The 13025-nt window shown below is 43.9% G+C and overlaps 1 protein-coding gene across 7 annotated transcripts in view; it reads right to left on the bottom strand.

The window, feature by feature from the left end:
• TLN2 (talin 2) overlaps positions 1–13025 on the bottom strand; it is a 499482-nt gene that overhangs the window by 485178 nt on the left and 1279 nt on the right. Inside the window, exon 1 of one of the 7 annotated variants that reach the window (XM_010840785.1) lies at positions 12643–12911. The exons of the other annotated variants lie outside the window; for them this stretch is intronic. The gene's annotated coding sequence lies outside the window, so the exon portion shown is untranslated. Of the gene's footprint in view, positions 1–12642; positions 12912–13025 lie in introns of those variants that run through there. 7 annotated transcript variants of the gene reach the window in all.

Here is a 13025-nt window from a genome sequence, read left to right as displayed (position 1 = left end):
CCTCGGCATCTCCAATCTCCACTGTACCATGCGAGGTCTTTCAGTTGCAGTGTGTGGGATCTAGTTCCCTGACCAGGGATCAAACCCAGGTCCCCTGCACTGGGAGCACAGAGTCTTAGCCACTGCACCACCACGGAAGTCCCCACTGGTGATTATGATACATGCCTAGAGCCTAGAATCATAGTCATGAATTAAAGTGAGGGTTCACCCGGGCATCCCAGAAAATGGAGGCCGTGGTGGTCAGGAGGGTGGGAATTCAGAGCCAGTTGTCCCAAGGGACCCCGTCAGTCACATTCTCTGGGACTCAGTTCTGTCCCTGTCAAAGAGAAAGGCTGACCTAGAACCACTCAGGCACCCTTTTAAAAATAAATAAATAAATATAAAGCACTGATAATAAAAATAAAGATGTCCCACAAGACATCACTCTTTCTTCCTGGAAGTACTAGACTCAAGGGCTGTGTGGTGCACATCAGGCTGCCCATGGCTGACATCTTACCCACAGGAAGAGCTCCTTCACCCCATGGGGAGGGCCCAGGAGTGACAGATGCTAAGCCCAATGCAGAGCCCTTCAAGGAGAAAATTAAGCCTCTTAAAGTGCCCTTGATGTAATCTCTCAAACCCAGGAATAAGCCACACTCTTCTTGGAAGATTTACCATGCATGACCTCAGGCTACACTCAGGAAATATCTCCACTTACATCAAACTAGGTCCTGGACACGGATGCCAAGCAATTAAATGGGCAGTCGTGAAGCATGCAAATAGCGAGAGAAGACAGGGCCTTGATTTAAACACACAAAGTCTGGAGGCTGAGAGAGTAGTGCAGAGGGAAGCATAGAACACTTCACCCATCTGCAGGAATTCACTCTGCGAGGGCCTCAAACACTATGCGAGTAAAAAAGAGCCATCTCTCCGTGTGGTCGAGTGGACTCTGGGGACGAGTGATGAACCAAGACAATTCACCAGAACACTGAGGTCAATGATAAACACTTAAGACAAGTGAACTTACGTCTTCAACCCAGCGGCAAGTTAGCAAGCAGACCACTTAAGAGCCCCTCTTCAGAGATAAAAGCGAGAGGCAGCCATTTGTCTCGGTCTAGCTGTCCTCAGCAGGTGCTTTCCCCCACTCGACAAGTATTTAATAAGGACAGGCTTCATTCATTCAGTGCTTGGACTCCCTAAATCTCAGCACATGACCTAAGAAATACTGTCCCCCAGAGACGCTGCTTTTCTACCTTAACACTACTCTCTTCCTTAACTCCAATCTGGAAAACAATAATTTTTCCTCACACAAGGCTAACTCTATAATCAACAAGTTTTCCTCATCAATTACTCACATTTTTCTTGTTGAATGAACCTATCTATGAAACAGAGACAGACTCACAAAGAACAGACTTGTAGCTGCCAAGTGGGAGATGAGGGGAGGTGGAGCGGGGGGAATGGACAGAAAGTCTGAGATTAGCAGATACAAACTAGTACAAAGAATGGGTAAACAAGGTCCTACCACACAGCACAGGGAACCACAGTCAATATCCTAGGATAAACCATAATGGAAAAGGATATGGGAAAAAACGGTGCGTGTGTGTATAGATATATATATAAAACTGAATCACTTAGATGTATAGCAGAAATTAACACAACACTGTAAGTCAATTACATTTCAATAAAAAAATTTTGTTGTTGATGATCTCCCATGTGCCAGATGTTGTTTGACTCTTGTGGACAGGGTGCCATGGATGGTTTCTCTCACGAGCTTACATTCTAGTGCCATGAGACAGGCATGCAATGAATCATGTATGTAATACAGGCAGACCTCATGTTACTGCACTTGGCTTTACTGAGCTTTGCAGATGCCACTATTTTTACAAACTGAATGTCTGTGGCAACCTTGTGTTGAGCAAGTCTATCAGGACCATCTTTCCAAAAAACATTTGCTCATTTCCTGTCTCTGTACCACATTTTGGTAATTCTCACAATATTTCAAACCTTTTCGATATAATTATATTTGTTAAGGTGATGTGTGATCATAGATCTTTGATGTAACAATTATAATTGTTTGGCAGGTACCATGAACTGCACCCAAATAAGATGACGAACTTAATAAATGTGTTCTGGCTGCTACGCCAACCAGCAGCTCCCCGTCTCTCTCCTTCTCCTCCAGCTTCTCTATTTTCTGAGACACAATACTGAAATTAGGCCAATTAATAAGCCTACAAAAGCCTCTAAGTGTTCAAGTGAAAGGAAGAGTCACACATCTCTCACTTTAAATCAGAAGCTTGAAATGATTAAGCTGAGTGAGGAAGGCGTGTCAAAAGCCCAGACAGGCCAAAAGCGAGGTCTCTTGAGCCAAACAGCCAAGCTGTGAATGAATGCAAAGGAAAAGTTCTTAAGGGAAATTGAAAGTAATACTTCAGCGGATAGACAAATGATATGAAAGGGAAACAGCTTTATTGCTGACATGGAGAAAGTTTTATCAGTCTGGATAGAAGATCAAGCCAGCCACAACATTCCTTTCAGCCAAAGCCTAATTCAAAGCAAGGCCCTAACTCTCCTCCATTCCAGGAACGCTGAGAGAGGTGAGGAAGCTGTAGGAGAAAAGCCTGAAGCCAGCAGAAATAGGTTAGCGAGGTTCAAGGAAAAAAGCTGTCTCCATAACATAAAAGTGCAAAGTGAGGCAGCAAGTACTGATGCCAAAACCTGCAACAAGATATCCAGAAGATCTAGCTAAAATCATTAATGAAGGCGGCTACACTAAACAACAGATTTTTCAATATAGATAAAACAGTCATACTAGACGATGTCATCTAAGACTTTCATAGCTAGAGAGGAGAAGTCAATGCCTGGCTCTGCGAAGGACAGGTTGACTCTCTTTTTAGGGGCTAATGCAGAGGATGACTTGGAGTTGAAGCCAAAATTCAGTTACCATTCTAAAAGTCCTAAAGCCCTTAAGAAAAAGACTCAAGCTATTCTGCCTGTGCTCTGTACATGTATCAACAAAGCCTGAATTACAGCACACCCAGTTTACAACACAGCTTACTCAATATTTTAAGCCCACTGTTGAGACCTACTGCCCACACACACAAAAAAAATTTCTTTTCAAATATTACTGTTCATTGACAATGCACCTGGTCATCCAAGAGCTCTGATGGAGATGTACAATGAGATGAATGTTTTTCATGTTTACATCCATTCTGTAGCCCATGGATCAAGGAGTCATTTCAATTATTAAGTTTTATTCTTTTAAGAATTGCATTTTATAAGGCTGCAGATGCCATAGACAGTGATTCCTCTGATAAATCTGGGCAAAACAAACTGAAAACCTTTTGGAAAGGATTCACCAGTCTAAATACCATTAAGAACATTCATGATTCATGGTAAGAGGTCAAAATAACAACATTAACAGGAATCTGGAGAAGCTGATTCCAACTCTCATGGATGACTTTGAGGGTTCAAGGTTTCAGTGGAGGAAGTAACTGCAGATGTGGTGGAAACAGCAAGAGAATTAGAATCTGAAGTGGAGCCTGAAGATGTGACTGAATTGCTTTGATTTCATGAGAAAACTTGAATGAATGAGGAACTGCTTCTTATGCATGAGCAAAGAAAGTAGTTTCCTGAGATGGCATCTGCTCCTCGTAAATGCTGTAAAGGTTACTGAAATGACACCAAAGGATTCAGAATACGACATACCCTCAGTTGAAAAAGCAGCAGCATGGTTTAAGAGAACTGACTCCAGTTCTAAAAGAAGCTCTACTGTGGGTAAAATGCTATCAAACAGCACTGCCTGCTACAGAGATCATTCATGAAAGGAAGAGTCAAGAAATGTGGCAAACTTCATTGTTGTCTTATTTTAAGATGTGGTCACAACCACCGAACCTTCAGCCATCACCTCAAAAATAGGTTAGCAGCCATCAACATCAAGGCAAGACCCTCCACCAGCCAAAAAAAAAAATATATATATATATGACTTTCTGAAGACTCAGAGGACGGTTATCCCTTTTTTGCAATAAAGTCATTTTTAGTTAAGATATGTACATTGGTGTCTTTTAGATGCAATGCTACTGAACACTTAATAGACTATGAAAGTGAAAATGTCAGTAGCTCAGTCATGTCTGCCTCTTCGCAACCCCATGGACTGCAGCCAAGCTCCTCTGTCATAGAATTCTCCAGGAAAGAATACTGGAGTGGCTTGCCATTTCCTTCTCCATGGGATCTTCCCAACCCAGGGATCAACTCAGGTCTGCCACACTGCAGGCAGATTCTTTACCATCTGAGCCACCAGGGAAGCCTATTTACTATAATATACTATATACTACATATAGCCTATATACTATAATAGACTATAGTATAGTATAAATATACTCTAGGAAACCAGAAACTTTGTATGACTCACTTTGATATTCACTTTATTGCAGTGGTCTGGGACGGAAGCTACACCATCTCCTAGGTATGCCTGTTATCAGGGGATGACACGTGATATGAAAACAAGGAAGAGGCTGAGAGCAGGGACAAGGGGGAGCTAGGAAGACCTCTATGGAGGCGATACTGGAACAGACACCCAAGTCAAGTGAAGGGTGAGAGAACAGCCCCCACCTTCAGAAGCCAGGAGGAGGAGATCAAGCAGCAGAGCAGGAGTTGGAACAGCCTGAGTGTAGGAGGAAAACCAGGTGAGGACCGTGGCGCAGAAGCCAAGTGAAGACAGCCAAAGAGAGAGCTGGCTACCTGCTGCCGAGGCCACAGGCAATGACAACTAAGCGCTGGCCACCAGGCATCACTGGCGCCTGGAGAAGTGTACTTTCTGTGAAGGGATGGGACAGAAGCCAAATTGGTGGGTTCAGGACAGAATGAGAGAGGGACATGGAACAGAATGTATGACAATTCTTTTGGAAGATACTGACTCCAAGGGAGAATAGAGGAATTGGGAGAACCGTCACCTGGGATATTGGGTTAAGAGTGTTGTGTTGGTGGTACTTTTCCCCTCAAGATGAGAGAGACTACAGTATGTTTCTCATGGAGATGATCCATCAGAGGGAGAAAGCTGATGGTGCAGAAGGGAAAGAAGATTCATGCACGAGTGAGAGCCTTGCATGCCAACAGGGAACAGGCTCCAGGGCTGTGCAGCTACAGTGCAGGTAGGCTAGCAGATTTAGCATGAGGAAATGATGAAACTACTTCCCAACTGCTTCCTTTTTCTCAGTGAAATAAGCCAAGTCATCAGCTGCCAGTGAGGTGGGGACAGAAATACAGTGGGCTCTGCAGTGCCAAGAGTCCATCTGGAGGTTTATGGTCATAAATAAAAAGTGAGACGATGCAGGATGGCTGGTTTTCTCCAGCCAGGTTCATCAGCCTGAGGCAGGAGCAGGGTGGACAGAGGATGGGGTTTTCCTAGGAAAGTAAGATGAAGGGAGAAATAGTCAAAGAAGTTGTGGGATGTAGGCAAGCACCTTGGGGTGGGGGTTGAGGGTGGGGCATAGTGGGAAGAGATAATAAGGGTGACAGAGGATGAAGAAGTGCAAGGGTCACCAGGTCAGAGCCCCTTGGAGGGTGCAGGCTGGGTGCACTTGGGTAATAACAGGAATAAGGCGAAAGAGAAAAGGCGAGGGTCAGATGGGAATGCTTGTCAAGATTTTGATGGAGGTACAGTTATTGGTAATGATAAGGTCTACACTTGCGATTCCAAGTTTAGTGGGTAATAAAATCAATTTAGCCGGTCATGACCAGCAATTTTTTTTTAATGAGACAAAATAAAAAGTATGTGACTACATTACAGCTAGTAAGGGTGAACACTGTTTGTGAAACTTGGTTCCGTTGTATGTATATTTGCATTGGGTCATCACATAAGATGTATTTCTCCTATAAATCGGGGTTTGAAAAAAAAAACTCCCCCAGGACACCAGGGCAAGGTTTCTCTATCGTGACACTGCTTATGTTTTAGACCACGTAATTCTCTACGTATGGGGGCGGGTACTGGGGGAGTGCATTATACAGTGTTTGCCAACATCCCAGGCCTCCACTCACTGAATACCTGACGCACTTCCATGTCCCCTCAAGGTGTAACAAAAATGTCTCTGCATGCCTGTGTGCTCAGTTGCTCAGTTGTGTCCGACTCTTTGAGACCCTATGGACTGTAGCCCGCCAAGCTTCTTTGTCCGTGGGATTTTCCTGGCAAAGAATACTGTAATGGGTTGCCATTTCCTCCTCCAGGGAATCTTCCTGACCCAAGGATTGAACCCAAGTCTCCTGCGTCTCCCACATTGGCAGGCAGATTTTTCATCACTGAGCTACCCGGGAAGCCCTAAAATGTCTCTGCTGCTCCTGCTGCTGCTAAGTCGCTTCAGTCGTGTCCGACTCTGTGTGACCCCATAGATGGCAGCCCACCAGTTCCCCAGTCCCTGGGATTCTCCAGGCAAGAATACTGGAGTGGGTTGCCATTTCCTTCTCCAATGCATGACAGTGAAAGTGAAGTCGCTCAGTCGTGTCCAACTCTTCCCGACCCCACGGACTGCAGCCTACCGGCTCCTCCACCCATGGGATTTTCCAGGCAAGAACACTGGAGTGAGTTGCCATTTCCTTCTCCAAAATGTCTCTAGACATTGCCAAATAGCCTCTGGGTGGCAAAACTGTTGAGAACCAGCAATCTAAGAATAACTGTGGGAGGGATGGCTGAAGTAGACAGAAGAAAGGATAACTAAAAGAGAGTTGGTCAAAGGACTGAGTTGGGTGGACAATCTACATAGATGCCCAAGTTACCAAAAATGTTGATCAGAGAAGGGACTGTGGTCCAGATGAACACCATCTTCAAAGAATAAGGCAAAGTGACCCTGAGAACTGTAGATGCATGTTCTCTACCCCAGCTACATATTAGAGTTACCTGGAGAACTTACCCACCAATGTCCAGGCCCCATCCAGACCAACTAAATCAATATCCCCAAGTGATCCCAACACGTGGCCAGGGTGGAGAACCCTACAGAAGGGGTCCACCCTCCAGGGGAGTATGATGAAAAACAAAAAAACAGGAACCAGAGACTAATAGGCTTCTCTGCTTTCCCATGAGAATCCACTACAGAATATTTAAAATAAACCTGAACTTTGACTTTCACTGTAGATTAACCACACATCCATGTATGAAACATCATTATATCCCCAAACACCTACATCGGATACAGACAACAGTTCAGTAAAGTAACTCAAATAATTCTTTTTCTCAGCTAGGTGAAACTGATAAAACTGAGTTAATTTGCCTCGACTGGCATTGTAACTTCCATCCATGAAAGGGTAGAGCACTGGCTGGACAAGAACACAACAGCTGCAAAACACAAGAAACTGTTCCCCTACACCAGTGGTTTGCAAAGTATGGTCCAGGACTAGGAAGATCAGTGTCATCTGCGAACTTGTTAAAAATGCAAATTATCAGGCCCTACCCAAGACTTCCCTGGTGGCTCAGACGGTAAAGCATCTGCCTGCAATGCAGGGGACCTGGGTTCAATCCCTGGGTTGGGAAGATTCTCTGGAGAAGGAAATCGCAACCCACTCTAGTACTCTTGCTTGGAAAATTCCATGGATAGAGGAGCCTGGTAGGCTACAGTCCATGGGGTCGCAAAGAGTCGGACACAACTGAGCGACTTCACTCACTTTACTCACTCACCCAAGACTTGCAGAATCTAAAACTGTGGCTCAACAAAGTGGGTTTTAACAAGTCCTCCAGGTGATTCTGATGGTGAAGAATCACCATCTCCTGCCTGCAATGCAGGAGACCTGGGTTCAATACCTGGTTTGGAAAGATCTCCTGGAGAAGGGAATGGCTACCCACTCCAGTATCCTTGCCTAGATATATCCTTCCCACAGATGGGGAAGCCTGGTGGGCTATAGTCCATGGGGTCTTAAAGAGTCACTGTGCAGAGGATTCTGAGGCATTCACACCTGGAAACCACTGAATCTAAAGCACGGTTTTCAAATTTGCAGCACAGCCCTGGCTTCCAAGTGGTTGAGATTCTGAGTGTCCCACCAGCATTCAGAGTCATGTGATATGTACTTTTTAAAATGTGAATGGAGGTGTCACTGCTTTTGAAAGTTTCATTTTTTTGGTAGTGACTGCCAAGAACTCAAATACTATTAAGTTTCAAAAAACACATCTAGAGGCAGGATTGAAAATGGTACACAGGTAGAGCAATCAGCTAAGCTAAAGATAGTGTGGATGGAGACCGGGATTCAAATGCCAGCAGAATCATTTAGCAGCGACGCAGCAGCAGCAGCAGCAGCTCTGGGCTTCCCTGATGGCTCAGATGGTAAAGAATCGGCCTGCAATGCAGGAGATCCGGGTTCGATCCCTGGATTGGGAAGATGCCCTGGAGAAGAGAATGGCTACTCACTCCAGCATTCTTGTCTGGAGAATTCCACAGACAGAGGAGCCTGGCAGGCTACAATCCATGGAGTGCAAAGAGTCTGACATGACTAAGCAACTAACACACTCATGTCTCTCTCTCTCTCTCAGGCTCAGGAAAACCAAGTTTGAGGACATGATGCCTGTCTCCTGGAAGACTCTCCAGTTGGCCAGAAGACCTCCCCTCTACCTTCAGAATGGGATCAAAGAAAGTCAAGGAAAAGGGTTTCACAAACTCTTATCATCACTGTCCTGGGAGACAAAGGTAAATAGCTCTTCTGGAAGCCAAGGCTTATACTGAAGGATTTCACTTAAAGTTGGGAAATCTCAGAATTTTAGAAGATAATTGAAAGTTTCCAAAGAGACAAGAGATTGCTGCAGAATGGATCAGGAAAAAAAAAAACAGAATATTGCCCAGTTTTTGTTTCTAAAATGGTTCCAGACAAATTTCCTATTCATTAACCAAATAATTCTTTAAAATGTTTTCATATGAAAAAAGCCTGAATGTTTAGGCAAGTAAACCATTCAAGGTGTATAGGGAGCAAGTTAATCACCCCTCTGCCCCACAGCTAATTTTAAACAATATTCGGTTTTAATGTGTCCTTCCATATCTTTCTTCAAGGTCATACACATAGGGCTTCTTTTTTAAATCAGAAATAGTATCATACCACATATGATATTTGCCAACTTTTTTATTTACATATATCATAGACATCCTTCACAAAATAATCTCTCTATATATGGATGAGAGGGTCCATATATATGACCCTATATATTCATCCTACTGATGGAAACTCATAATGCTTCTAGCTTATTTACTGTAGTAATCTGGCAACAAACATCCTCACACACAGATCCCTACATGCTGTTTCTAATTCTGCAAGAAAGGATTCCAAATATGCGACTGCATACACAAATATACACATTTCAAATTTTCACTGAAACTGTCTGCTTTCCCACAAGGTTGTACCCATTCATACTCCCACCAAGAGTCTGAGGGTTGCCTCCAACCCACCTAACAGAGGATGTTACCAACCTTTAAAACACGCACTAATTGGATGAACAGAAAACTGACCGTTCTTGGCTTTTTAATTTGCATTTCCCTGACCGTGATGTGTTATGAGAATCTTTTCACGTTTATGACCATTTGTATACCCCTTATCTCGAGAATTGCCTGTTCACATCCTTTGCATATCTTTGATCATGCTGTCCTTCAAGTACTATTTAATCTCATACTATTGCCCTCCTCCACCTCCCAATCTACAAGATGCATAAAGTATAAAAGATCATGTTCTAGGAACTGGGTGTGTGGGGTGAGGCCAGGAGATGTCTAAGTACACAATAAACCCTCAAAAACAATCAGAATAGCAGTGAATAGCAGACTTAGAAAATTTTGTTTGAGTGCAGCTAAAAGAGTAAAGGGAAATACAAATATTCACTTCCTATTCTACATATTCAGAACAACATCACTTTGGATGAAATTTAATTGTTGGTTAACGGAGAAATGAAACATTGTCCTAGCACTGACTCTAACAACCCACTGTGAAAGAGCGGCAAAAAAGCCGTCTTGATTCACAGCTCTGGGTGGTACCTAAACAAAGGCTCTCAAAATCAAGTGACACCTGCCACTAAGCCACAGGCTTGGTCAACAGACAGGTGAAGTCTACCTTAAACATTTTGTTCTTTTCTTGTTTTATCTCCACTGCCATCCAAGGTTTTTTTGCCTTTGAAAATTTCCTGCTTATTGAGGAAGGGAATTGAGGACAGCCTACAGGGGAGTTTGATAGAGTTCAGATTTCTTAACTCTTTTAACTTTAGGCAAAACATCTGGTTATACCCAGCATTTATCCCCATTATTTGTAATAGTTCTGTTTGGCTTATATTTTAACTAGTCTCCTTATTAAATATAAGAGTAATAGGATTAAAAAGTTCTGGGGGAAAGTACTGTAATTAAAAAGGCACCAGTTGGGTATATGTTAAGCTGTAATTCTGGTCCTGCTTATTAAGTTTTCCTTCTTGTCTTTAATTTTTTTTTTAACCCATAAAAATAACTTTGAATTACTTAACTCTTTTTTAGTACTTCCTGTATTGGCTAATTCACCACCTCAAACCTCCAAGAAAACATTATGACTCAAAAGTTCTGAAGTAGTAATGTCAGATATCACAAATTTTAGACACTGTCCCAAGAGTCTGGGCATGCCACACACACACCACAACACACACACCACACAGTAACTTGACAGGCAATTCTCCAAAATGAATAAACATTTCTAACCTCTTGAAGTTATAAAATCTTAATAGGAAAATATTGCAGGAACTTTGATCAAGCCAAGAAGTTATAATAAGAATCAGGCTGCTAAGTCACTTCAGTCATGTCTGACTCTGTGCGACCCCATAGACGGCAGCCCACCAGGCTCCCCTGTCCCTGGGATTCTCCAGGCAAGAACACTGGAGTGGGTTGCCATTTCCTTCTCCAATGCATGAAAGTGAAAAGTGAAAGTGAAGTCACTCAGTCGTGCCCGACTCTTAGCGACCCCATGGACTGCAGCCTACCAGGCTCCTCTGTCCATGGGATTTTCCAGGCAAGAGTACTGGAGTGGGGTGCCATCGCCTTCTCTGAAGAATCAGGCAAGAGGCAACAAAGCACAATCTGTAACACTTTGTTAAGAGAGGCATAAAAAATATATATATTGAATGAAGATACAAGGGTTTATATTAAAACTTTTTTAATTTTTAATTTTAGCTTTATTGAGAATACTTTAGATTTTTATTATGTAATGTTTAGCACATGCACAAAAAATATGTGACATACATATAGTTATTAAGCACAATACTAAGATGAATAAATACATCTTTAGACTTTTTTTTTTCTGAGCAGTTGGTAAAAATTTAAATTGTTCACCACCTATAACCATCCTTAACTGCTCTTGGAAACAAATGATCTGCTGGTAACAGGGGGAGGAGGAATGGGGGAATCAGTATAATTTGAGCTATAGAAGTAACTAGACTAAAGCAAATAACACACACACACCTCTTTCTAAAACCTGACTTTGCTTAAAAATACTTTAGGGAATACTGTTTGAAAATCCCCAAACAAGTAGATTTAACAGTAGATGAATTCAAAACCCATATAAATAAACCTATGCCTATAAAGAATATCCCCAATAACTCAATGAACAGGGCCAAGTTTTAAAAGTGCACTTTCCCTTTGGAGGTAAAAGCACATCAATGCCAAAAACAGAACCTCTAATAATTCTTCAGTACTCCTTGATGACCTGAGTGGGTACAAAGGCAGAGAGAATCCAAGGACTTCCCCAATCTGAGGAGCCCTGTGTTTTCTGATTCAAGGCACCATTTCTAAGACTGGCAAGTTTACAAAAGGGATGGAGGCTTTCAGCAACTAATTTGATTCTCTCCTAAATTAATTATGCTAATTCTAGAAAAATGTATCTTAGGCTCAGGTTGTTCTCCACAGTTCTAGGGCTCAGTGAAAACAAAATTAGCATTTTTGCAGGTATCCCTCCTCTCTCAAGGTCATGTGTCTTGTCACATCCACGGCCTCTCCCGGGTTTTTGCATAGGTACCCCAGATCAGCCAAGGAAGATAAAATGTTGGAAATTCAATGCCTGACATTCTCACTGGATAGTATTTATTGAAGGGACAGACGTAAGAGCAGCCTAAATCCTGACATCACAGGGCACATCTCTGAGATGAAAGCCTCCCCCCTCCCCCACATGCTCTCAGTGATCCCTTAAAGCCTTTCCAATGATGAAGCCCCAAAGTGCTGACATGACCTCAATACTATGGCATCATTTCTCTAGCCAAGGAAAAAGGCTGGCACGTTCCTGCCAGCGAACTGTAGGTCAGCCAACTCGCCCTTCCCCTGCCCCTTCACAAAGCAGAGATCACAATCTATCTCAAAAGTAAAGATTTCCCCACCGCCCCCCTCCCGAGAAGTCGCCAACTCCAAGCTCTGAAGAAAGGAGAATAGCGCTCAACCTGACGAATGTCACCACTCAGCACCCCGGGTTCTATCAGAAGCCAAAGTTCAGTGGTATTTAGAGCACCGAGCTGCTTGTAATTTATTATATCTGGGGGTCCAGTTCTCCAGAACACCCACCCCGCCCCGCTACTCTCGCGTCTTTAAATGCGTCTCGGACAACACCAACACTTCCGCTCATTCCCCTCTCTCATCGTCTAGAAATAGCCAGAGGTTAGTTTTAACCACAAGACAGGCATTCTGAATCAGTCTCCTTTTCCCAAGTCACCTGGGTTCTTCACGGGCAGCAAAAATCCAAGTTTCCCCACGCATCCCGTGAAACCCCAACTTCTGGAATGTCCCCCTGACCTCGCCTCCACCAGCTGGCACCGCGGGGAGAGCCGAGCACGCAGCCGCGGGCGCTGCTGCTGTCGCGGCCGCAGCCAGAGAGTCGAGAGGAGGCTCGGGCTGGTCTTCCGCCACGGGGTCACCGCAAACCACGGACGATAACCGGGGCTCCTCCTTTACGCTGGGAGTGAGCTCCCGCGCTCTGATGGGCACCCAGGAGGGTCCTGGCGCCAGCAAGACGGTCCACACCGGCGCCCGACCAGGAAAAGCGGTCAAGCGCACGGCTCCAGCGGAGCGCCCCGGCGGCCGCGGCCGCAGGAGAGG

The sequence above is a fragment of the Bison bison genome, unplaced genomic scaffold (genome assembly GCF_000754665.1).
Source record: "Bison bison bison isolate TAMUID 2011002044 unplaced genomic scaffold, Bison_UMD1.0 scf7180017864146, whole genome shotgun sequence".
NCBI lineage: Eukaryota > Metazoa > Chordata > Mammalia > Artiodactyla > Bovidae > Bison > Bison bison.
The sequence above is the reverse complement of the archived record's forward strand: the minus strand, read 5'-3'. Positions and strand labels throughout refer to the sequence as shown.